Here is a 24,915-nt window from a genome sequence, read left to right as displayed (position 1 = left end):
AGAGACAAACAAATGGCCCCTGCCCCCACCTATAACTGGCCTTCACAGCAAGGAGCACATGTAAGGGCTATCACATGAAAGACAAAAACATTTTTTAACAGAGACCCTAGAGCAGGGGTCAGGAACCTTTTTGGCTGAGAGAGCCATGAATGCCACATATTTTAAAATGTAATTCCGTGAGAGCCATACAATATGTTTAAAACTAAATACAAGTAAATGTGTGGATTTTATGTAAGACCAACACTTTTAAAGTACAATAAGTCTCTGAATTCTTTTTAATAACATTGTTATGCTGTTGCTAACCAATGATGAATAAGGTACTTCTTACCATTAATGCGACTTCTGGTGCTGCATGGTTTTGCTGATGGCTTTGTAGTCTGGTTGATACGTGCTGAGGACATCTCCCCCCACTGTAATATCCACATCTCCCCCACTGTAATATCCACATCTCCCCCCACTGTAATATCCACATCTCCCCCCACTGTAATATCCACATCTCCCCCCACTGTAATATCTCCCCCACTGTAATATCCAAATCTCCCCCCACTGTAATATTCACATTTCCCCCCACTGTAATATCCACATCTCCCCCCCCTGTAATATCCACATCTCCCCCTGTAATATCCACATCTCCCCCCACTGTAATATCCACATCTCCCCCCACTGTAATATCAGCATGCCCCCCACTGTAATATCCACATCTCCCCCCACTGTAATATCCACAACTCTCCCCACTGTAATATCCACATCTCCCCCACTGTAATATCCACATCTCCCCCCCACTGTAATATCCACATCTCCCCCACATCTCCCCCACTGTAATATCCACATCTCCCCTACGAATGTCTGCTTGCTTACCACTACACAAGCAGGCAGATCCACGAGCAGTTGAGGCAGGTGATGATGACGTCAGCACACCGCTCACCTAGGCGGCCGCCGGGTGCACCAAGATGGCCGCCGCTCGGAGCTAGGCCGAAGCCGCGGCCTTTCCTATGGGCTCAATCCACGGATTGGCACACCATGCGATGCAGCCATCAAAAGAGCCATAGGTTCCCGACCCCTGCCCTAGAGTACAATAAAGTGGTCATTGCAATGATGTTTGTCACACAGTATTTGCAAAGCGATTTTTCAAACGCAATTTTTTTGGGAAAAAATACACTTTACTGAATCTTAATACAAAAAAAACAAAAACACAATCTATCTATCTATCTATCTATCTATCTATCTATCTATCTATCTATCTATCTATCTATCTATCTATCTATCTATCTATCTATCTATCCCAATTTTTTGATAAGATATAAAAGATGATGTTATCCCAAGTAAATAGATACCCAACATGTCATGCTTTAAAATTGCACATGCTTATAGAATGGCACCAAACTACAGTACTTAAAAATCTCCATAGGCGATGCTTTAAAATTTTTTACAGGTTACCAGGTTAGAGCTACAGAGGAAGTCTGGAGCTAGAATTATTGCTCTCACTATAACGTTTGTGGCGATACATGTGTGGTGCAAACACAGTTTACGGGCGCAACTGTTTGCAGGCGCGACCTAAGTGTGCTTTTGCTTCTGCGTGAAAGCACAAGGGGACAGGGCGCTTTAAACTTCTTTTTTTATAGTTATTACCCATTTTATTTTTATTTATTTTTTATCACTTTTATTCCTATCATAAGAAATTTAAACATCCCTTGTGATAGAAATAAGGCAGATCCTCTTTATGGAAATATTTGGGGGTCTATAAGACTCCAAATCTCTCCTCTACTCTGCAAAGCATGAGATAAAAAAAAATAGATTTCTGCTTTCCAGGAAAAAAATGGCAGTGTTTACCTCTGCCAGAGCCGGAAGTGATGTCATGCCATCTCTTCCAGCCTCCCAAAATCATAGAGATGGCCGGAGACCATCCAGGCTTTGGTCAGCTCTGTGGTAAACCAGCACCGCCATTGGATTGGATCGCGGGCTCTCTGATCACACAGGAGAGCCTGAAGAGGCACAGATGGGTGGTGGGAAGTCTCTTCCTGCTGCCTGTAAAAGCAATCTAGCGGCTAATCAGCTGCTAGGATTGCTTTTACATTAGAGGGCATCGCCGGCTAAAAAGGAAAGCTATCTGGAAGATACCTGTAGCTGCAGGTATCATCCAGATATCTCCACTTCATATCCAGGATGTCATATGACGTCCTAAGGGTGGTAAATGGTATTTATAAATATTATTTATTATTATAAATACCTTCTAACTTGAAGGTTAAAGTAGAACTTCACTTTCTCAATCAATTTCTAATATCCACTAGTTTTAATCCTTCTGCTTGCATTAGGAAATAGATACAGTAGGAAAGTATATCATATTTACTTGTTTTAAACCTTTTTCACATTTCTTCAGCTACTTCCTGCTTTCCATATCTAGGCAAATGTTGGGGAAAATTTAGTAATTTTGCCACGGCACCCCAGGGTGCTATAGAACCCCAGTTGAGAACCACTGGTCTAACCTGCTTAACCAACACTTTTCCTCAGGCCTTATTGCTGCTTTATTAAAAGTTATATATCCCCACTGGTGCATTGGTGTAATGCCTAAACTATTTACACAGTGGGACATTAGTGGGAATTGTAGGAGAACCAATCATATACCAGCAGTACTTCTACTGGAGTAGTGCTACACATAGTATGTCCTAGAAAATAATTTCATAAGCAATATTCAGCATAGATTTAGGAAAGACAGAAGTTGTAAAAAAAATATTTTAAAGAGGAGTATTCAAGGGGAGATTCGAGGAAACAGGAGGTGTAGCGGATAGAGAAGTGTATAAAATTACAAAAGGAGGCCAAACACATTATCAGTGCTACAAAAGCACAGAAAGAGAAGGAAATGACTAAATCTATTAAGAAAGGAGACAAAACCTTTTTAGGTACATCAGCAATAGAAGAAAAAATACAATGGGATCACTAAAGTGAAAGCTGGGAACACAACTTATGCTGAAGGAGCTCTGGATGTATAAAACCTTTTAAATAATTACTTCTGTTCAGTCTTTTCAGAAATAAATTGCACTAACAATAATAATATGGGGTTTCATATTCTAGTATTTAGTGATGACGTTAATTTTCTGGATTTCAGAAACAGAGGTAGCAGAGGAACTGGCTTGATTAAAGCTTACTAAAGCAATGGGCCATGATGGTATTCATCCCAGAGTTCTAAAAGGCCTTTGTGGTATAGTTTTTGGATCAGGGATAGGCAACCTTTAAAAGGTGGAGATCTACCTGAGCAACATGAAAGAGATCAAATATTACTGGGGTTTGATGCCCTTAAAAAAAAAAAAAAACACAATAACTAGCAAGGTCTAACTAAATAGTAAGAAAAAATTTAAAAAAGTAATAAAATGTCACTGTAAAAATATAAACTTAGCCTACCTTAAAAGTGGACAATGCCAGCCAGTAGAGTAATAAACAGTGTCAGTAGGGCAGTATATAGTGTGTGGATAGCACCAGTAGGGCAGTGGATGATGTCAGTAGGGCAGAGAAGGGTGTCAGTAGGGCAGTTGACAGTGTCAGTGGAGTAGTGGATAGTGTCAGTAGAGCAGTTGGTGTTAGCGGAACAGTGGGCGGCGTTAGTCAGTAGAGCAGTGGACAGTGTTAGTAGAACAGAGGACAGTGTCAGTAGAACAGTGGATGCTGTCAGTCAGTAGAGCAGTGGATGGTTTCAGTAGGGCAGACAATGATGTCAGTAGGTAGTGGCTGGTGTCAGTAGAGCAGTGGGCAGTGTCAGTAGGGCAGAGGTTGGTGTAGGTCAGTAGAGCAGTGGTCAGTGTCAGTAGGGCTGTGGACAGTATCAGTAGGGCAGAGGATGGTGTCAGCAGGGCAGAGTATAGTGTCAGTAGAGCAATGCACTTTGTCAGTATGGCAGAGGACGGTGTCATAATGGCAGAAGTTGGTGTCAGTAGGACACCATAGATGGCTTCAGTAGTTTTTATTTGTATTATCTAATTTTTTTTTTCAATTTTATTTTTTAATATCTTTACAATTTTTTTTTTTTTACAAACCTTTTTAGGAGCCCTATTAGGGGGCTTTGGGGAAATATTAGAGGTCTAAACAGACCCCCCGATGTCTCACGTTTAAAGCAGAGAAAGGGACTGAGGACAGATTTCCCAATCCCTTTCTCTGCAGCTTCAGTGCCACTGGATAGTAAATGAATGGGAAGTGCTCTTTGCTGAGTGGCTTCTGGTTCATTCATAAACTGAAGCATAGTAAACTGTTTACTATGCTCCAGTTATGAATAAACATGGTGAGTGGTCAGTACTGATCACTCACTGTGTTTATTCAGAAAAGGAAGGGGCTGGTAAATGACATATATACTGGCCCCTTCCCTTTTCTCCATCCTGAAACATCCCCCGCAGCACTCTCTTTCCTTCCCCTCCTTTCCTTCACTTTCCCTTTCCCCTCTTTGAACTCAAATTTATGTCTTTCTTTGTATCTGAATATTCTGCTTTTATCTTTTTGTATTTATATAAAAATCTTTTAATTGTATTCCATGTGTATTGTGTCCGATTTTTCCTTTTCTTTTGGAAACTGTTAGTGGAATTGTCTCCTTTTCAATTTCTCAAATCATTATCTGGATGATGGTACCCTCATCTGGCATTAGAGTGTAATCTTGCTAGAGGCCTGTCCATAGTATAGATCTTTAGTTATTTAGAATACTGTGTTCAGTTCTGGAGACCTCACTTACAAAAAGACGCTAGAACGTGTCCAGAGACGTGTAACCTTAAATGGTGAAAGGTCTGAAGGATATCAGGAGATACTTCAGGAACTTAATATGTACAGTCTGGAGGAAAGAAAGGAAAGGGAGATATGATTGAAACCTTAAAATATATCAAGAGGGTGAACAAGGTTCAGGAGGGCAGTATATTCAATATGAAGCTAAGATCAAGAACATGAGGACATGGCTTTAAACTAGCAGGATGAAAGTTCAGAACTTATCTCAGAAAGTGTTATTTTACTGATAGGGTAGTTGATGCTGGAACAGACTTTTAGCAGAGGTAGTGAGTCAGTCAACACTAAATAGATTCAAACATGATAGGGCAAACATTATTCTATACTCAGACCAAAAAAAATTAACAGAAAAAAACCCTACAATAACATAGTTAAATTAAAAAAAAAAAAGTGGCAGACTTGATGGACCACTTGGTCTTTTTCTGACATCACTTTTTTATGTTTCTATTTTTAAGTAAGCATAAATATCAACATAGAGATTACTGCTGATGTAGTGTATTTAAACCGTGCTAACGGTTCTTCTGTCTGCAAATGTATAAAAAAAAAATAAAAAATAAATAAAACTGACCTAAAAGGCCACATTCAGAGATTCATGGCTACTGACTTATAGTCTGTATAGGCTAAGATTGTAGGTGATGCACTCCAAGGTTAAGTTATTTTTTACCCATTTATAGAGTTTCTGAATAAAGTAATATTTTCTATTTGAGAATGACGCAACACTTTGTAATAATATACAGTCCTTGTAAGATGTCTTTAACTTGTAAGCTAGCCTTGATGCACTGCTTATTGTGCAGCTATATGGAAAATAAGATTTAATGATGATCAATGTATCATTAGGAACTGAAGCTCTAAAATATGCATTGATCAATGTAAAGTTATGCATTGAAACCAAGATATGCATGCATCACAGGATCTTACCCATGTATACACTGTAGCATTGGCCTAGGATTCAAGGAAGTGCCTCAAGGACACAGAAGTTGAAATAAGATTAAAGTGATTGTAAAGGTAAATAATAATAAAAAAAAATAACAAACATATCATACTTACCTCCACTGTGCAGCTCATTTTGCACAGAGTGGCCCCGAATCTGCTTTTCTGGGGACTCCCAGTGGCTCTCGCGGCTCCTCCCTATATCAATTAAGCCCCTCGGAAAATTGCTTCCCCGAGGGAGTTACCTTGCGGGCGCGCTCCCGGGTCCAGCATTCGGCGTCCATAGAGGCTGAATGCAGGACTCAGCCTGGCCCTCAGGGCGCTCGCATCGTTGGATTTGTTTGACAGCAGCGGGAGCCAATGGCTGCACTGCTATCAATCTATCCAATAAAGATCCGAGAACCCCGGGCAGAGAGACAGCACAACCCCCCTGGTCAAGTTCGAGGGTTCAGGTAAGTAAAATGGGGGGACTGGGGGGCCGGTCACTGACAGGTGTTTTTTCACCTTAATGCATAGGATTCATTAAGGTGAAAAAACACAAACCTTTACAACCCCTTTAAAGCAAATATTTGCAATTACTACGGGGTTCCTGAACTGCAATAATATTAGGTATGTTTTGAGCCATGCCAAGGTCATTGTATCTTACCTCATCTCTATTATCTTGTGATGGTAAAGGTGTAAAATAGGTAGACTGCATGTGGGGACTGGATACACTTTTATCTTTATAAGCAAGAGAGAGGTTCCCCCAAAATGGGGTTTTTAGGCAGCACAATGATAAAGGAAATCAAATTCAGTATCAAAAATATAACAAATTTATTAAAGTATACCATAAAAGTTAAAACAATGAGCTCCAGTGGGGGGCATTTGAGATAAAATTACATTACATATTAATAGGCTGAACATATATTGGCAGACATATATTCACAACAACACTCGGTAGCATGAATATTTGAACCTGACGCGTTTCAACCCCTGTACTTGGGGTCTTCTTCAGAGGATTGGTCTGCTGAGAAATATACATAGATGAAATTGATACATGTAAATAAATTACATTAGTATAATGGTAGTTACATTCACCATGTAGAATATGGATACAATAGTAATAATTTACCCAGTAATATATGTTCGGCAGAAAAGAGAACGAGGCCTCCCATATGGAGATCCCTTGGAACGACTATCCTCCTGTCCCCCCCAGGAGAAGGACACCGGGCACCCCTACCGCCAACCGCGGTTCAGGCCGGGGTAGTGAAAACAGCGACGTGGCTTGCGAGAGGTCACACTCTTGGATACCACCCACCAGACTAACAAAAACAACCAGGGAGCTCAGAGGGTTACACCTGTGAGGGTAATCAAAAAGTTCCTCATAATAAACTCAGTCATTTACATGGTACTGATTATATGTCCAAGAAGGGACAAGAAAACAGAAATTATATATATATATGAAATTTTCCAGAGGCAGTATAAGGTATGGGCAGCACCTCAGTGTGTGCTCAATGTGATGACGATCCGTGTGAAAACGTGATATATAAGAAGACCAAAGTGGAGTGAAAGGATGAAAAATAGGTAATGGCTAGTGAGGACTGAGTGTAGGAATATGGTGAAAGGAAGTGAATGCACCGAAATTGCTGGGAAATTTCGGTGCATTCACTTCCTTTCACCATATTCCTACACTCAGTCCTCACTAGCCATTACCTATTTTTCATCCTTTCACTCCACTTTGGTCTTCTTATATATCACGTTTTCACACGGATCGTCATCACATTGAGCACACACTGAGGTGCTGCCCATACCTTATACTGCCTCTGGAAAATTTCATATATATATATAATTTCTGTTTTCTTGTCCCTTCTTGGACATATAATCAGTACCATGTAAATGACTGAGTTTATTATGAGGAACTTTTTGATTACCCTCACAGGTGTAACCCTCTGTGCTCCCTGGTTGTTTTTGTTAGTCTGGTGGGTGGTATCCAAGAGTGTGACCTCTCGCAAGCCACGTCGCTGTTTTCACTACCCCGGCCTGAACCGCGGTTGGCGGTAGGGGTGCCCGGTGTCCTTCTCCTGGGGGGGACAGGAGGATAGTCGTTCCAAGGGATCTCCATATGGGAGGCCTTGTTCTCTTTTCTGCCGAACATATATTACTGGGTAAATTATTACTATTGTATCCATATTCTACATGGTGAATGTAACTACCATTATTAGACATGTGCAGGATGAAAAAATTCGTTTAGTTTCGTTTTGATTCGTTATTTAACTTAATTCGTTTAGTTAAATTCGTTGCATTCATTACATTTGTTTTCGGAATTCGTTTCGTTTCGTATTCGAATTCGAAAAAATTCGACCGCATTCGAAAAAATTCGACCGTATTCGAAAAAAACTATCAAATTCGAAAAAATTCTAACACATTCGAAAAAAACTGTCAAATTCGAAAAAATTCCACCACATTCGAAAAAAACTATCAAATTCGAAAAAATTCTACCACATTCGGAAAAAACTATCAAATTCGAAAAAATTCCACCACATTCGAAAAAAACTATCAAATTCGAAAAAATTCTACCACATTCTAAAAAAACTGTCAAATTCGAAAAATTTCTACCACATTCGAAAAAAACTATCAAATTCGAAAAAATTCTTACTACATTTGAAAAAACTATCAAATTCGAAAAAATTCTACCACATTCGAAAAAAACTGTCAAGTTCGAAAAAATTCTTACTACATTTGAAAAAACTATCAAATTCGAAAAAATTCTACCACATTCGAAAAAAACTGTCAAATTCGAAAAATTTCTACCACATTCGAAAAAAACTATCAAATTCGAAAAAATTCTTACTACATTTGAAAAAAACTATCAAATTCGAAAAAATTCTACCACATTCGAAAAAAACTGTCAAATTCGAAAAATTTCTACCACATTCGAAAAAAACTGTCAAATTCGAAAAATTTCTACCACATTCGAAAAAAACTATCAAATTCGAAAAAAACAATAACTGAATTTGAAAAAGTAAACTATATATAACCATTTTGCGAAATTTGAAATTCGTATAGAATGAAATCGAATTCCAATAGAAAAGATTAGGATAGAATAGAAAGTATAAAAGAATAGCATCATGTTTTCGAATTCGATTCGAATATGTTTTCGAATTCGATTCGAATATGTTTTCGAATTCGATTCGAATATGTTTTCGAATTCGATTCGAATATGTTTTCGAATTCGATTCGAATTCGTTCGTTTTTTTTTCGGATTCGTTTAAATTCTTTACTTTTGTCATTCGGAAATTCGGATGCATCCGAATTTCCGAATAATGAAAAATTCGTCCGAATTTCGATTCGGAACGAAACGAAATGCACATGCCTAACCATTATACTAATGTAATTTATTTACATGTATCAATTTCATCTATGTATATTTCTCAGCAGACCAATCCTCTGAAGAAGACCCCAAGTACAGGGGTTGAAACGCGTCAGGTTCAAATATTCATGCTACCGAGTGTTGTTGTGAATATATGTCTGCCAATATATGTTCAGCCTATTAATATGTAATGTAATTTTATCTCAAATGCCCCCCACTGGAGCTCATTGTTTTAACTTTTATGGTATACTTTAATAAATTTGTTATATTTTTGATACTGAATTTGATTTCCTTTATCATTGTGCTGCCTAAAAACCCCATTTTGGGGGAACCTCTCTCTTGCTTATAACTTTCAAGGGGTGAGCAGCAAATTCCTGGTTTCCCCTCTGGTGTCTCTCTATATCACACTTTTATCTTTATTCCTTAAAATACATTAAAAGCTGATCAACCAAATTATCCATTCTTTATAATGACATTTATGACAGTGTGTAAGTGTTTAGTATGCTTGCCTTGCATCTCTGGAACCTATGTTTGAATGCCTTTGTCAACCCAGACAGAATAGGATAGACTGAACATCATTTTACTGCACAGTGCACTGGCCCTGTATAGACTGTAGATTAATGAGAACCTGATTTGAAGCAGAACTCCAGGCAATAATTTTAATTAAACTTTTCCGTGTCACAAATACGTAATTAACCCTGATTAGATGTACCTCCAGGAGCTTGATTATTTACAGTTTCATTAATGCTGGATATGATAGGATAGCTCTTGCTTTATTTATGTCCCTGTAACTATGAGAGCTGCTGCTCTTATATGCAAAAGCAGTACTGTCATTTATCCACCCCCTTTCCCCCTTGTTCATTCACAGAATGCATATAATGTGTATAAAATACAAGGTGTTCTGTGAATGGACAAAGCAAAAGGTGGGCAGGTAAATGGCAATACAGCTTCTGTGTATGAAAGCCATAGCTCTCATAGCCACAGAAGCCCAGTAGTATAGCTATTAAACTGCAAATAATAATAAGCCACAGCAATCATTGAGGTGACATACAATTTGGAGTTAAAGTGATTGTAAAGTCTTGTATTTTTTTAGCTATATAATAACAAACATGTACTTACCTGCTCTGTGAAGTCGATTTGCACAGGGCAGCCTGGATCCTCCTCTTTTTCTGGCCCCTCTTCAGTGCTCCTGGCCCCTCCCTCCCTCCTGTTGAGTGCCCCCACACCAAGCCGAGTCACATACAGACACGGAGTCGGGGCCTGGTCCTGCCCCCTCTTTCTCCTCATTGGCTGACTGACTTTGATTGACAGCAGCGGAAGTCACCAGCCGAGTGTCTCATGCAACATCACTGGATCTAGAGGGGGCTCAGGTAAGTATTAGGGGGACTGAGGGGGGCTGTTGCACACAGAAGACTTTTTATCTTGATTAGGGATGAGCCGAACACCCCCCTGTTCGGTTCGCACCAGAACATGCGAACAGGAAAAAAGTTCGTTCGAACATGCGAACACCGTTAAAGTCTATGGGACACGAACATGAATAATCAAAAGTGCTAATTTTAAAGGCTTATATGCAAGTTATTGTCATAAAAAGTGTTTGGGGACCTGGGTCCTGCCCCAGGGGACATGGATCAATGCAAAAAAAAGTTTTAAAAACGGCCGTTTTTTCAGGAGCAGTGATTTTAATAATGCTTAAAGTCAAACAATAAAAGTGTAATATCCCTTTAAATTTCGTACCTGGGGGGTGTCTATAGTATGCCTGTAAAGGGGCGCATGTTTCCTGTGTTTAGAACAGTCTGACAGCAAAATGACATTTTGAAGGAAAAAACTCATTTAAAACTACCCGCGGCTATTGCATTGCCGACAATACACATAGAAGTTCATTGATAAAAACGGCATGGGAATTCCCCAAAGGGGAACCCCGAACCAAAATTAAAAAAAAAAATATGACGTGGGAGTCCTCCTAAATTCCATACCAGGCCCTTCAGGTCTGGTATGGATATTAAGGGGAACCCCGGCCAAAATTAAAAAAAAAAAAAATGACGTGGGGTTCCCCCTAAATTCCATACCAGACCCTTCAGGTCTGGTATGGATTTTAAGGGGAACCCCGCGCCAAAAAAAAAAAAAAAAAACGGCGTGGGGTCCCCCCAAAAATCCATACCAGACCCTTATCCGAGCACGCAACCTGGCAGGCCGCAGGAAAAGAGGGGGGGACGAGAGTGCGGCCCCCCTCCCTCCTGAACCGTACCAGGCCACATGCCCTCAACATTGGGAGGGTGCTTTGGGGTAGCCCCCCAAAACACCTTGTCCCCATGTTGATGAGGACAAGGGCCTCATCCCCACAACCCTGGCCGGTGGTTGTGGGGGTCTGTGGGCGGGGGGCTTATCGGAATCTGGAAGCCCCCTTTAACAAGGTGACCCCCAGATCCCGGCCCCCCCCTGTGTGAAATGGTAAGGGGGTACATAAGTACCCCTACCATTTCACGAAAAAAGTGTCAAAAATGTTAAAAATGACAAGAGACAGTTTTTGACAATTCCTTTATTTAAATGCTTCTTCTTTCTTCTATCTTCCTTCATCTTCTGGTTCTTCTGGTTCTTCTGGCTCTTCTGGTTCTTCCTCCGGCGTTCTCGTCCAGCATCTCCTCCGCGGCGTCTTCTATCTTCTTCTCCTCGGGCCGCTCCGCACCCATGGCATAGGGGGGAGGCTCCCGCTCTTCTCTTCTTCTTTTCTTCTCTTCTGTTCTTCTTCATTTTCTTCTCCGGGCCGCTCCGCAATCCATGCTGGCATGGAGGGAGGCTCCCGCTGTGTGACGGCGCTCCTCGTCTGACAGTTCTTAAATAACCGGGTGGGCGGGGCCACCCGGTGAACCCTGCCCCCCTCTGACGCACGGTGACTTGACGGGACTTCCCTGTGACGTCACGGGGAATGCCACAGGGAAGTCCCGTCAAGTCACCGTGCGTCAGAGGGGGGCGGGGTCACCGGGTGGCCCCGCCCCCCGTTATTTAAGAACTGTCAGACGAGGAGCGCCGTCACACAGCGGGAGCCTCCCTCCATGCCAGCATGGATTGCGGAGCGGCCCGGAGAAGAAAATGAAGAAGAACAGAAGAGAAGAAAAGAAGAAGAGAAGAGCGGGAGCCTCCCCCCTATGCCATGGGTGCGGAGCGGCCCGAGGAGAAGAAGATAGAAGACGCCGCGGAGGAGATGCTGGACGAGAACGCCGGAGGAAGAACCAGAAGAGCCAGAAGAACCAGAAGAACCAGAAGATGAAGGAAGATAGAAGAAAGAAGAAGCATTTAAATAAAGGAATTGTCAAAAACTGTCTCTTGTCATTTTTAACATTTTTGACACTTTTTTCGTGAAATGGTAGGGGTACCCCCTTACCATTTCACACAGGGGGGGGGCCGGGATCTGGGGGTCACCTTGTTAAAGGGGGCTTCCAGATTCCGATAAGCCCCCCGCCCGCAGACCCCCACAACCACCGGCCAGGGTTGTGGGGATGAGGCCCTTGTCCTCATCAACATGGGGACAAGGTGTTTTGGGGGGCTACCCCAAAGCACCCTCCCAATGTTGAGGGCATGTGGTCTGGTACGGTTCAGGAGGGAGGGGGGGCCGCACTCTCGTCCCCCCCTCTTTTCCTGCGGCCTGCCAGGTTGCGTGCTCGGATAAGGGTCTGGTATGGATTTTTGGGGGGACCCCACGCCGTTTTTTTTTTTTTTTTTTGGCGCGGGGTTCCCCTTAAAATCCATACCAGACCTGAAGGGTCTGGTATGGAATTTAGGGGGAACCCCACGTCATTTTTTTTTTTAAATTTTGGCCGGGGTTCCCCTTAATATCCATACCAGACCTGAAGGGCCTGGTATGGAATTTAGGGGGACTCCCACGTCATTTTTTTTTTTTAATTTTGGTTCGGGGTTCCCCTTTGGGGAATTCCCATGCCGTTTTTATCAATGAACTTCTATGTGTATTGTCGGCAATGCAATAGCCGCGGGTAGTTTTAAATGAGTTTTTTCCTTCAAAATGTCATTTTGCTGTCAGACTGTTCTAAACACAGGAAACATGCGCCCCTTTACAGACACACTATAGACACCCCCCAGGTACGAAATTTAAAGGGATATTACACTTTTATTGATTGACTTTAAGCATTATTAAAATCACTGCTCCTGAAAAAACGGCCGTTTTTAAAACTTTTTTTTGCATTGATCCATGTCCCCTGGGGCAGGACCCAGGTCCCCAAACACTTTTTATGACAATAACTTGCATATTAGCCTTTAAAATTAGCACTTTTGATTTCTCCCATAGACTTTTAAAGGGTGTTCCGCGGCATTCGAATTTGCCGCGAACACCCCAAATTGTTCGCTGTTCGGTGAACTTGCGAACAGCCAATGTTCGAGTCGAACATGAGTTCGACTCGAACTCGAAGCTCATCCCTAATCTTGATGCATAGAATGCATTTAGATAAAAAAAACTTCTGACTTTACAATCACTTAAACTATTTTTTACATAATACATTGTAATGAAACATTTGCCTGGAGTTCTGGTTTAACTAAATATCTAAATAGTAAAACAAATGCTGGTAAGTTGTTTAACGCTTGTATTTTACAATACAGAAATATATTATGATTTGTTAAGCTTTGAAATATGTTTCTAAAGCTCTGCTTATATTTTCTTTTACATTAAAAAAATGCATCCCATTCCTGTGATCATAAGAGAAAATTGAGAAATATGTTCATGTTTAATAAATATTACATAGATTGCTTAAGGTATAAAAGGGAAAAAAAAGTAATCTATCAAATCAGACTGATAGCTACAGTACATATTGTGTGCCAAATGTGAATTGTGGGTTGGCAGAATTCAGCCCTAAGTGCCTTAGTTAATTAGAAAACCCAGCAGTGAAAAAGGATTTACTCGACATTACAATTTTTCAAGTTATGTGTTGTGACACAATACATTTCCTTTCTTGATATGTTTTGGTAACATGCTAAATAAAGCAGCACATGACATAAGATTTTGACAATATATAAAAAAAAAAACTGCATATTTTTCTGGTAGTCCAGTTTGTGATTTTTTTTTTATTACATACCAACAAACTGAAGGTTTTCCTTTTTGGAGGGCTCAGGTACACCTGCCACTCTGTTTCCTTGGCTATTAGCAGTTAAAACCTAATTGGTGCTACTAGGAAGTGCTCTCTGTTGAGCATGCAGCGTTTAGTGTAAAGGATCTCTCTTCTGCTTACATGGCAGAGAGCAAACCTCATTTGTTTCTATCCAGGCATTTTGCAGTTCAGTGTTTGGGGTTTCAGGAGTAACGTTAAAAGGGTATTAAACCCAATAACAAAAAATACTACATTGCAGCTTACCAACTCTTAGATGTGGTGGCTGCATTAGTTTTTCTTCTTCAGGCTTTTTTTTCCTTTATTTTCTGAGTAGTAAATTTGTTATTTTTCAACTTCCTTTAACAGACCATTAATAGTGGCGGGTAGAGGCAAACAATTTTACACTGACGGTGTGCTTACAATGGTCAGCTTTTATTAATTTATTGTAAAATCTTTATCCCAATCTTTTTACTGTAACTGATCAAAAAAGTGTTAGCTGGGGCTCAGCTTTAATTTCTTTTTCAAAAAAAATCTAAATTTGCTGGCGCATCTAATACTAAACCAAAACAAAGAACCAATCAAAGAGGTACAACAACAATACCATTTCTAAGTTATTAAAATCTAGAGTTGTTTTAAGTACAAAATGTCTTTTAACAAAAGAGACATATAAAAGTATGCATTATACATTCAAAGCATATTGGGGGTTATTTACAAAAGGCAAATCCACTTTGCACTACAAGTGCACTTGGAAGTGCAGTCGCTTTAAATCTGAGGGGTAAATCTGAAATGAAGGGAAGCGCTGCTGATTTTATCATCCAATCATGTGCAAGCTAAAATGCTGTTTTTTTTCCTTGCATGTCCCCCTCGGATCTACAGTGACTGCACTTCCAAGTGCACTTGCAGTGCACTTGTAGTGCAAAGTGGATTTGCCTTTAGTAAACAACCCCCATACTATAGGATAGGATAGGATACAATAGGATCGGAGATCTCCAAAGTGGATTCATCAACATCTATACTGTAATAAAGATGTTTTAGTATGTCTAGATAATTATAGTGTACTAGCTACACATATGTATATACATATATTGGGCCCAAAACACCTCAACACATTTTGTAGACAATTAAGCAAGGACATGCAGTTAGGGGAGGCAGGTGAGGCAGAGCCTCAATTGCCATGAACATAACAAAATCAAAAAAAAAAAACAAAATTCAAGGGTCGTAGCTCAGCAACCCGTGGTATGTAGCTGAAGTTCTACCCCATTACTGGTCAAAATTTGGGGCTTCTAGGATCTACGGTTCCGAAGATACGGGGCTCCTTGCGCTGGCCTGTCAAAAGCTACATACAGAGCGGCCAGTTTAAATACAAGCTGGCACACTCTGAAGCAGACTGAGAGGATGAGCTCACAGTGCCTCTACTCACTTCCTGTCATAGCTGTCTAATAAAAATGCTGCAGTGGAGGCACACCTCTCACTGCAGTGTCATAGAAGGGGGGGGGGGGCATGTGTCTAAAAGACACATGCCCCATTCCAGCCCAGCCCTCTTAACTAGAAGGAAAAAACATGTGTTTATGTGTAAAAGATTTACCCATAATCCCATGTTTTTCTTACACAGTTAAGAGGGAGAATGAGAATCTGCTGCTGCTGAAAAAGGTACAGGCTAAATCATATTATTATGCTACATGTTATAAGATAATAATTTATTATTTATCTAATTTACTGTGAAATTACTGCTTGGAAGTTATAACTTCAAACTTCAGTAATTTGTCCATTATGGTGTCCGTTTATGAAGCAGTGAAATCTATTCACTGCTTCGTTCTCCGGCATTCACAGTGAAGATTTTTCTCCTCTGTGTGCCAGTTTATGAAGCTTTGTAGATCGCTTCACCTTCGGAGGAGTGAAGAGATCTACAAATGCTTCAAACAGTGGAGAACGGCCCCTGATACTGGAATCTCATGAGACTTTACGAGATTACAGCACCAGAAATACAGAGATGTCAGTTTATTAAGCGGTGATAAATTATCACCGCTCAATACACAGACGATTAATGTTAATAAAATAATGAGTCCCCCTACATTATATACATATGTATACACACACACACATTATATATACATGTATATACACATACATTATATATATATACATATACACATTATATGTATATATGTATATATATACACATAAATATGACAGGGGGACATGCTAACAGTGTTGGGGGGTCTGAACGAGGCATAAGGAAGTTAAAAATCTTCCTCCTTCCCCCTCAGATCCCCCCAGATTTCCTCTTCACTCCCCGATTCACCACCTCTGAGCTGGTGAACCTGGGAGTGCGAATTCTGACTCAGATCGCCAGTGAAGCGGTGAGATCACCGCTTCATAAACTGGCCGTTACTGTGTCATTCATAAGGATTCTCCATGTGTAGAGATAATCGGCGGAAGAACAAGTTCAAACATGTTCTCCCCCGATTATCACTGTTTCATAAACTGTTTATGGACTGTGATCAGCGGTGATCCTCGGGATCACCGCTGATCACCGCTTCATAAACGGACACCTTAGCCACCTGCTTGAGTACAGTTTTTGAAAATATAGTAAATGACCTTAAAAACAATATATAATAATTATTTGTATATTACTTATGGTAATTAACCCCTCGCCACCCAGGCCAATCCTGACACTTCTCTCCTACATGTAAAAATCATAATTTGTTTGCTAGAAAAATCATAATTTGTTTTACTCAGAACCCTCAAACATTTTATGGGTGGGGACGGAAAGTATTCAGACCCCCTTAAATTTTTCACTCTTTGTTATATTGCAGCCATTTGCTAAAATCATTTAAGTTCACTTTTTTTTCCTCATTAATGTACACACAGCACCCCATATTGACAGAAAAACACAGAATTGTTGACATTTTTGCAGATTTATTAAAAAAGAAAAACTGAAATATCACATGGTCCTAAGTATTCAGACCCTTTGCTGTGACACTCATATATTTAACTCAGGTGCTGTCCATTTCTTCTGATCATCCTTGAGATGGTTCTACACCTTCATTTGATTAGGAAAGCCACACACCTGTCTATATAAATCCTTACAGCTCACAGTGCATGTCAAAGCAAATGAGAATCATGAGGTCAAAGGAACTGCCTGAAGAGCTCAGAGACAGAATTGTGGCAAGGCACAGATCTGGCCAAGGTTACAAAAAAATTCTGTTGCACTTAAGGTTCCTAAGAGCACAGTGGCCTCCATAATCCTTAAATGGAAGACGTTTGGGATGACCAGAACCCTTCCTAGAGCTGGCCGTCCGGCAAAACTGAGCTATCGGGGGAGAAGGGCCTTGGTGAGAGAGGTAAAGAAGAATCCAAATATTACTGTGGCTGAGCTCAAGAGATGCAGTCGGGAGATGGGAGAAAGTTGTAGAAATTCAACCATCACTGCAGCCCTCCACCAGTCAGGGTTTTATGGCAGAGTGGCCCGACAGTAGCCTCTCCTCAGTGCAAGACACATGAAAGCTCTCATGGAGTTTGCTAAAAACACACGAAAGACTCCAAGATGGTGAGAAATAAGATTCTTTGGTCTGATGAGACCAAGATAGAACTTTTTGGCCTTAATTCTAAGCGGTATGTGTGGAGAAAACCAGGCACTGCTCATCACCTGTCCAATACAGTCCCAACAGTGAAGCATGGTGGTGGCAGCATCATGCTGTGGGGTGTTTTTCAGCTGCAGGGACAGGACGACTGGTTGCAGTCGAGGGAAAGATGAATGCGGCCAAGTACGGGGATATCCTGGACGAAAACCTTCTCCAGAGTGCTCAGGAGCTCAGACTGAGCCGAAGGTTTACCTTCCAACAAGACAATGACCCTAAGCACACAGCTAAAATAATGAAGGAGTGGCTTCACAACAACTCCATGACTGTTCTTGAATGGCCCAGCCAGAGCCCTGACTGAAACCCAATTGAGCATCTCTGAAGAGACCTAAAAATGGCTGTCCATCAACGTTTACCATCCAACCTGACAGAACTGGAGAGGATCTGCAAGGAGGAATGGCAGGAGATCCCCAAATCCAGGTGTAAAAAACTTGTTGCATCTTTCCCAAAAAGACTCATGGCTGTATTAGATCAAAAGGGTGCTTCTACTAAATACTGAGCAAAGGGTCTGAATACTTAGGACCATGTGATATTTCAGTTTTTCTTTTTTAATAAATCTGCAAAAATGTCAACAATTCTGTGTTTTTTTTGTCAATATGGGGTGCTGTGTGTACATTAATGAGGAAAAAAAAGTGAACTTAAATGATTTTAGCAAATGGCTGCAATATAACAAAGAGTGAAAAATTTAAGGGGGTCTGAATACTTTCCGTCCCCACTGTATATATTGTTTTAGCAAACACCCTAGGGAATAAAATGGTGGTTGTTGCAACTTTTTATGTCACACAGTATTTGCGCATCGATTTTTTAAACACATTTTTTTTTTAAGAAACTGTTTCATGAATAAAAAAAATAAAAAAATAAAAACAATAAAGTTAGCCCAATCTTTTTTGTATATTGTGAAAGATGATGTTATGCAGAGTAAATAGATACCTAACATGTCACGCTTTAAAATTACACAGACTTGTGGAATGACACCAAACTTCAGTACTTAAAAATCTCCATAAGCGATACTTTAAATTTTTTTACAGGTTACATGTTTAGAGTTACAGAGGAGGTCTAGTGCTAGAATTATTGTTCTCGCTCTAACAATCGTGGTGTATGTAACCTGTGTGTATCTGGCTCTGATACTAGCCAGTGCCTTACCAGCCACTGACCTCACCACACGTCCCTGCAATTAACCTCCCTGGCGGTATGATTATTTCTGATTTTAGGTGCTGAAAGCGGTACAATTATTTTGCAAGGAAATTTGGCGTTTTATATTGTAGGCCTGTAATTCTTAACAATAACACACTTAAATCTGTCCAAACAAGAGTCTAGTAGATATCCCGGGTATGATAAAGTTTGAAACACAAAAACATAAATTATAATATAATAAAAAAAAAATAATAATTAAAAAAAATAAAAATAAATAGTAATAAAATAAATTTCCACACGATTCACTATCGCTCAATTCTGCAAGTGTTCTAATTTACTATCGCTGTTTTCTAGCTGGTCTGAAGCCATTTTTGACGTAAAGGGACACTTTTTGGTTGCTATGGACAATCTCCAGTTTCCAGGCAGAGAGAACAGTATATGCAATATAAAACTGCATGCAGGGCATGGGCCAGAGCACTGGGGACAAAAGGGATCTGAAATGATGTCATACAGTACTGTAATCTGTAAGATTACAGTACTGTATGTGTTATGCTTTTTACATTTTTTTGAATTTGCCGCCAGGCTCCGCCCCCGTGCGTCGCGCCGCTCGCAGGGAACGGAGCCTGGCACGGAGAGGCTTCGGAGGAGGACAGAGCCCTCGGACACTGCGGGGGACATCGCAGGATCCCAGGGACAAGGTAAGTAAAGCCGCCCCAGGATCCTGCAATGCGATCCCGAGTGTGGCTCGGGGTTACCGCTAATGGTACTGAATTTTAACCCCGAGCCACACTCGGGAATACCGCCAGGGAGGCTACGGAGATATACCTTCTTAGTAGCATTGTATATAGCATATTTTACAAAAATAAACATTAATATAGGGCTGTAATAGAATCTCATGCCTTGCATTTATTGTGACCAAAGTTTAGGATATAAAAATTCAAGCATAGGTCCACCAAATCTGGAGGTCTTCTGTCTCATCCTATGTAATGTGGCTTGAATGTATAGTGCACTATTGTATGTGTCTCTTTTTTAAAAGACAGTGGGGGTTATTTACGAAAGGCAAACTCACTTTGCACTACAAGTGCAAACTACAAGTGCAACGTGCGCTTGAAATTGCACTGAAAGTGCACTTGGAAGTGCAGCTGCTGTAGACCCAACGGGGGCATGCAAGGAAAATAAAAAACAGCATTTTAGCTTGCACGTGATTGGATGATAAAATCAGCAGAGCTTCCCCTCATTTCTTCCCTTCTTCTTCTCAGGCCGCTCCGCAACCACCATGATGGGAGGCTCCCGCTGTGTGATGCTTCTCCTCTTCTGACTGGTTTTAAATAACGGAGGGCGGGGCCGCCCGGTGACCCCGCCCTCTGACGCACGGTGACTTCCCTGTCCGCCCCTCTGGTATGGAATTTAGGGGGACCCCCACGTCATTTTTTTTTTAAATTTTGGTTTGGGGTTCCCCTGTGGGGAATTCCCATGCCGTTTTTATCAATAAACTTTTATGTGTATTGTCGGACCGGCAATTCATTAATAGCAGCGAGTAGTTTTAAATGAGATTTTGCTGTCAGACTGTTCTAAACACGGGAAACATGTGCCCCTTTGCAGGCATACTATAGACACCCCCCAGGTATAAAATTTAAAGGAATATTACACTTTTATTGTTTCACTTTAAGCATTATTAAAATCACTGCTCCTGAAAAAACATCCATTTTTAAAACTTTTTTTTGCATTGATCCTTGTCCCCTGGGGCAGGACGCAGGTCCCCAAACACTTTTTATGACAATAACTTGCATATAAGCCTTTAAAATTAGCACTTTTGATTTCTCCCCTAGGCTATTAAAGGGTGTTCCGCGGCTTTCGAATTTGCCATGAACACCTCAAATTGTTCGCTCTTCAAATTGTTCGACTCGAACTCGAAGCTCATCCCTAGACAAGACCATAGAGTGGTTTAACAGGACAGGTTCCACTCAGAACAGGCCTCGCCATGGTCGACCAAAGAAGTTGAGTGCACATGCTCACTGTCATATCCAGAGGTTGTCTTTAGGAAAAAGATGTATGAGTGCTGCCAGCATTGCTGCAGAGGTTGAAGGGGTGTGGGGTCAGCCTGTCAGTACTCAGACTATACGCCGCACACTGCATCAAATTGGTCTGCATGGCCGTCATCCCAGAAGGAAGCCTCTTCTAAAGATGATGCTCAAGAAAGTCCGCAAACAGTTTGCTGAAGACAAGCATACTTCGGACATGGACTCCTAAAACCATGTCCTGTGGTCTGATGAGACCAAGATAAACTTATTTGATTCAGATGGTGTCAAATGTGTGTGGCGGCAACCAGGTGAGGAGTACAAAGACAAGTGGTTCTTGCCTACAGTCAAGCATGGTGGTGGGAGTGCCATGGTCTGGGGCTGCATGAGTGCTGCCGGCACTGGGGAGCTACAGTTCATGAGGGAATCATGAATGCCAACATGTACTGTGACATATTGATGCAGAGCATGATCCCCCCTTCGGAGACTGGGCCGCAGGGCAGTATTCCCACATGAGAAGGACCCCAAACACATCTCCAAGAGACCACTGCCTTGCTAAAGAAGCTAAGGGTAAAGGTGGTGGACTGGCCAAGCATGTCTCCAGACCTAAACCCTATTGAGCATCTGTGGGACATCCTCAAACGGAGGGTGGAGGAGCAGAAGATCTCTAACATCCACCAGCTCCGTGATGTTGTCATGGAGGAGTGGAAGAGGACTCCAGTGGCAACCTGTGAAGCTCTGGTGAACTCCATGCCCAAGGGGGTTAGGGCAGTGCTGGAAAATAATGGTGGCCACACAAAATATTGACACTTTGGGCCCAAATTGGACATTTTCACTTAGGGGTTTACTCACTTTTGTTGCCAGCGGTTTAGACATTAATGGCAGTGTGTTGAGTTATTTTGAGGAGACAGCAAATTTACACAGTTTTACGAGCTGTACACTCACTATTTACATTGTAGCAAAGTGTCATTTTTCAGAGTTGTCACATGCAAAGATATAATAAAATATATACAAAAATGTGAGGGGTGTACTCACTTGTGTGAGATACTGTAAATATATACAGTATCTCACACAAGTGAGTACACCCCTCACAATTCTGTAAATATTTTATTATATCTTTCATGTGACAACACTGAAGAAATGACACTTTGCTACAATGTAAAGTAGTGAATGTACAGCTTGTATAACCGTGTAAATTTGCTGTCCACTCAAAATAACTCAACGCACAGCCATTAATGTCTAAACCTCTGGCAACAAAAGTGAGTACACCCCTAAGTGAAAATGTCCAAATCGGGCCCAAAAAGTGTCAATATTTTGTGTGGCCACCATTATTTTCCAGCACTGCCTTAACCCTCTGGAGTTCACCAGAGCTTCACAGGTTGCCACTGGAGTCCTCTTCCACTCCTCCATGGTGACATCACGGAGCTGGTGGATGTTAGAGACCTTGCGCTCCTCCACCTCCTGTTTGAGGATGCCCCACAGATGCTGAATAGGGTTTAGGTCTGGGGACATGCTTGGCCAGTCCATCACCTTTACCCTCAGCTTCTTTAGCAAGGCAGTGGTCGTCTTGGAGGTGTGTTTGGGGTCGTTATGTTGAAATACTGCCCTGCGGTCCAGTCTCAGATGGGAGGGGATCATGCTCTGCTTCAGTATGTCACAGTACATGTTGGAATTCATGGTTCCCTCATGAACTGTAGCTCTACAGTGCCGGCAGCACTCATGCAGCCCCAGACCATGACACTCCCACCACCATGCTTGACTGTAAGCAAGACACACTTGGCTTTGTACTCCTCACCTGGTTGCCGTCACACACGCTTGACACCATGTGAACCAAATATGTTTATCTCGGTCTCATCAGAGTACAGGACATAGTTCCAGTAATCCATGTCCTTAGTCGGCATGTCTTCAGCAAACTGTTTGCGGGCTTACTTGTGCATCATCTTTAGAAGAGGCTTCCTTCTGGGATGACAGCCATGCAGACCAATTTGATGCAGTGTATGGCATATGGTCTGAGCACTGACAGGCTGACCCCCCACCTCTTCAACCTCTGCAGCAATGCTGGCAGTACTCTTACGTCTATTTCCCAAAGACAACCTCTGGATATGATGCTGGGCATGTGCACTCAACTTCTTTGGTTGACCATGGCGAGGCCTGTTCTGAGTGGAACCTGTCCTGTTAAACCACTGTATGGTCTTGACCACCATGCTGCAGCTCATTTTCATGGTCTTGGCAATCTTCTTATAGCCTAGGCCATCTTTATGTAGAGCAACAATTCTTTTTTTCAGATCCTCAGAGACTTCTATGCCATGAGGTGCCATGTTAAACTTCCAGTGACCAGTATGAGAGAGTGAGAACGATAACACCAAATTTAACACACCTGCTCCCCATTTACACCTGAGACCTTGTAACACTAATGAGTAATATGACACTGGGGAGGGAAAATGGCTAATTGGGCCCAATTTGGACATTTTCACTTAGGGGTGTACTCACTTTTTTTGCTAGCAGTTTAGACATTAATGGCTGTGTGTTGAGTTATTTTGAAGGGACAACAAATTTACACTGTTATACAAGCTGTACACTCACTACTTTACATTGCAGCAAAGTGTAATTTCTTCAGTATTGTCACATGAAAAGATATAATATAATATTTACAAAAATGTGAGGGGTGTACTCTTTAGTCAAACTCTCTAAAATGATTATAAATCCTACGGAAAATTGAATATTAAAGAACTAAGTAAATGTAGGGAGAGAAGGTTCAGCGGTACTTCAATGCAAACAAGAACGAAAAACAGATGAAAACAGTCATTCATTGTTAAAAATACTCAACCAGAAAAATACTAACTTCCTGGAGTAATACCATGGCAATTGTTTATGATACATTGGGGGTTATTTACGATTACGAAAGGCAAATCCACCTTGCCCTACAAGTACACTTGAAAGTGCACTGGAAGTGCAGTCGCTGTAGATCTGAGGGGGACATGCAAGGAAAATAAAAAAAAAATTTTTAGTTTCAGATCTTCCCCTCAGATCTACAGCGACTGCACTTCCAAGTGCACTTGCAGTTGTAGTGCAAAGTGGACTTGCCTTTTCGTAAATAACCCCCATTCTGCTTTATTAAACTAAATGCTATGCAGTTTTGGGTTTAGATCTATATCAAAACATTATTTTATGTTGTGGTTCGGTGTTCAAAAAGGTGATCTTTATTGTAAGCAACCCATACAGTATACACAGAAAGCATAAATATCAAAACCATAGAAGATAATATTAGCGTGGAGAAAGGGTAGTGAAAAGTCACATCATGTTGGAGATACTGCTAAAACAATGAAAGCACTGAAAGCCCCCCCTATGTCGGTTGTCATAGTATACATTAAGCTCAAGCTGGCAAGATACAGCAAAGGTATAGCTGTTCCTTCTAGATCTATAACCTCCATAGTAAAAGCAGATTTAGGGCCTATATTGGCAGACCAGAACATGAAACAGCAAAAACCATGACCCAAAGAATAAGAGGGAAAAGTATCAGGAAGAAGGAAGAGAAGAGGAAAGAGGAAAAAGAGGGAGAAAAAAGGGGGGTGTTGGGGGTGAGGTAGGGGAGAGGGCCTGGTTACCGCAATATGTCCAATATATTTAAACCATCAAGGAAGAAAAGACAGGCAGACAAATCTGTTTGAAGATAAGTTGCAAAGTTTGACGAGTCTTTAGCCTCATACACACAATCGGACTTCAAACAAACTTTTCCGTGGATTTCTGTCCAAAGGGCATTGGCCGTGAACTTGGTATGCATAAACACAGCATGACTTTTTCAGCCAACTTTCACCAAATCACGTGGTTTTTCAGCATCTTTACCGTCACCCTTTGGTCAGCTTCTGTATTGCTGTCTGATTATTGGTTCTGAGCATGCGTGTTTGTACTTTGGACTAAAGTCTGATGGACTTGTGTACACACAATAGGATTTTGCACCATAGCACTTTTGTTGCCGGAAAGTTTGTCTGTTTGCACAGCGA

The sequence above is a fragment of the Aquarana catesbeiana genome, linkage group LG05 (assembly GCF_042186555.1).
Source record: "Aquarana catesbeiana isolate 2022-GZ linkage group LG05, ASM4218655v1, whole genome shotgun sequence".
Classification (NCBI taxonomy): domain Eukaryota; kingdom Metazoa; phylum Chordata; class Amphibia; order Anura; family Ranidae; genus Aquarana; species Aquarana catesbeiana.
Note: the sequence above shows the minus strand (reverse complement) of the source record.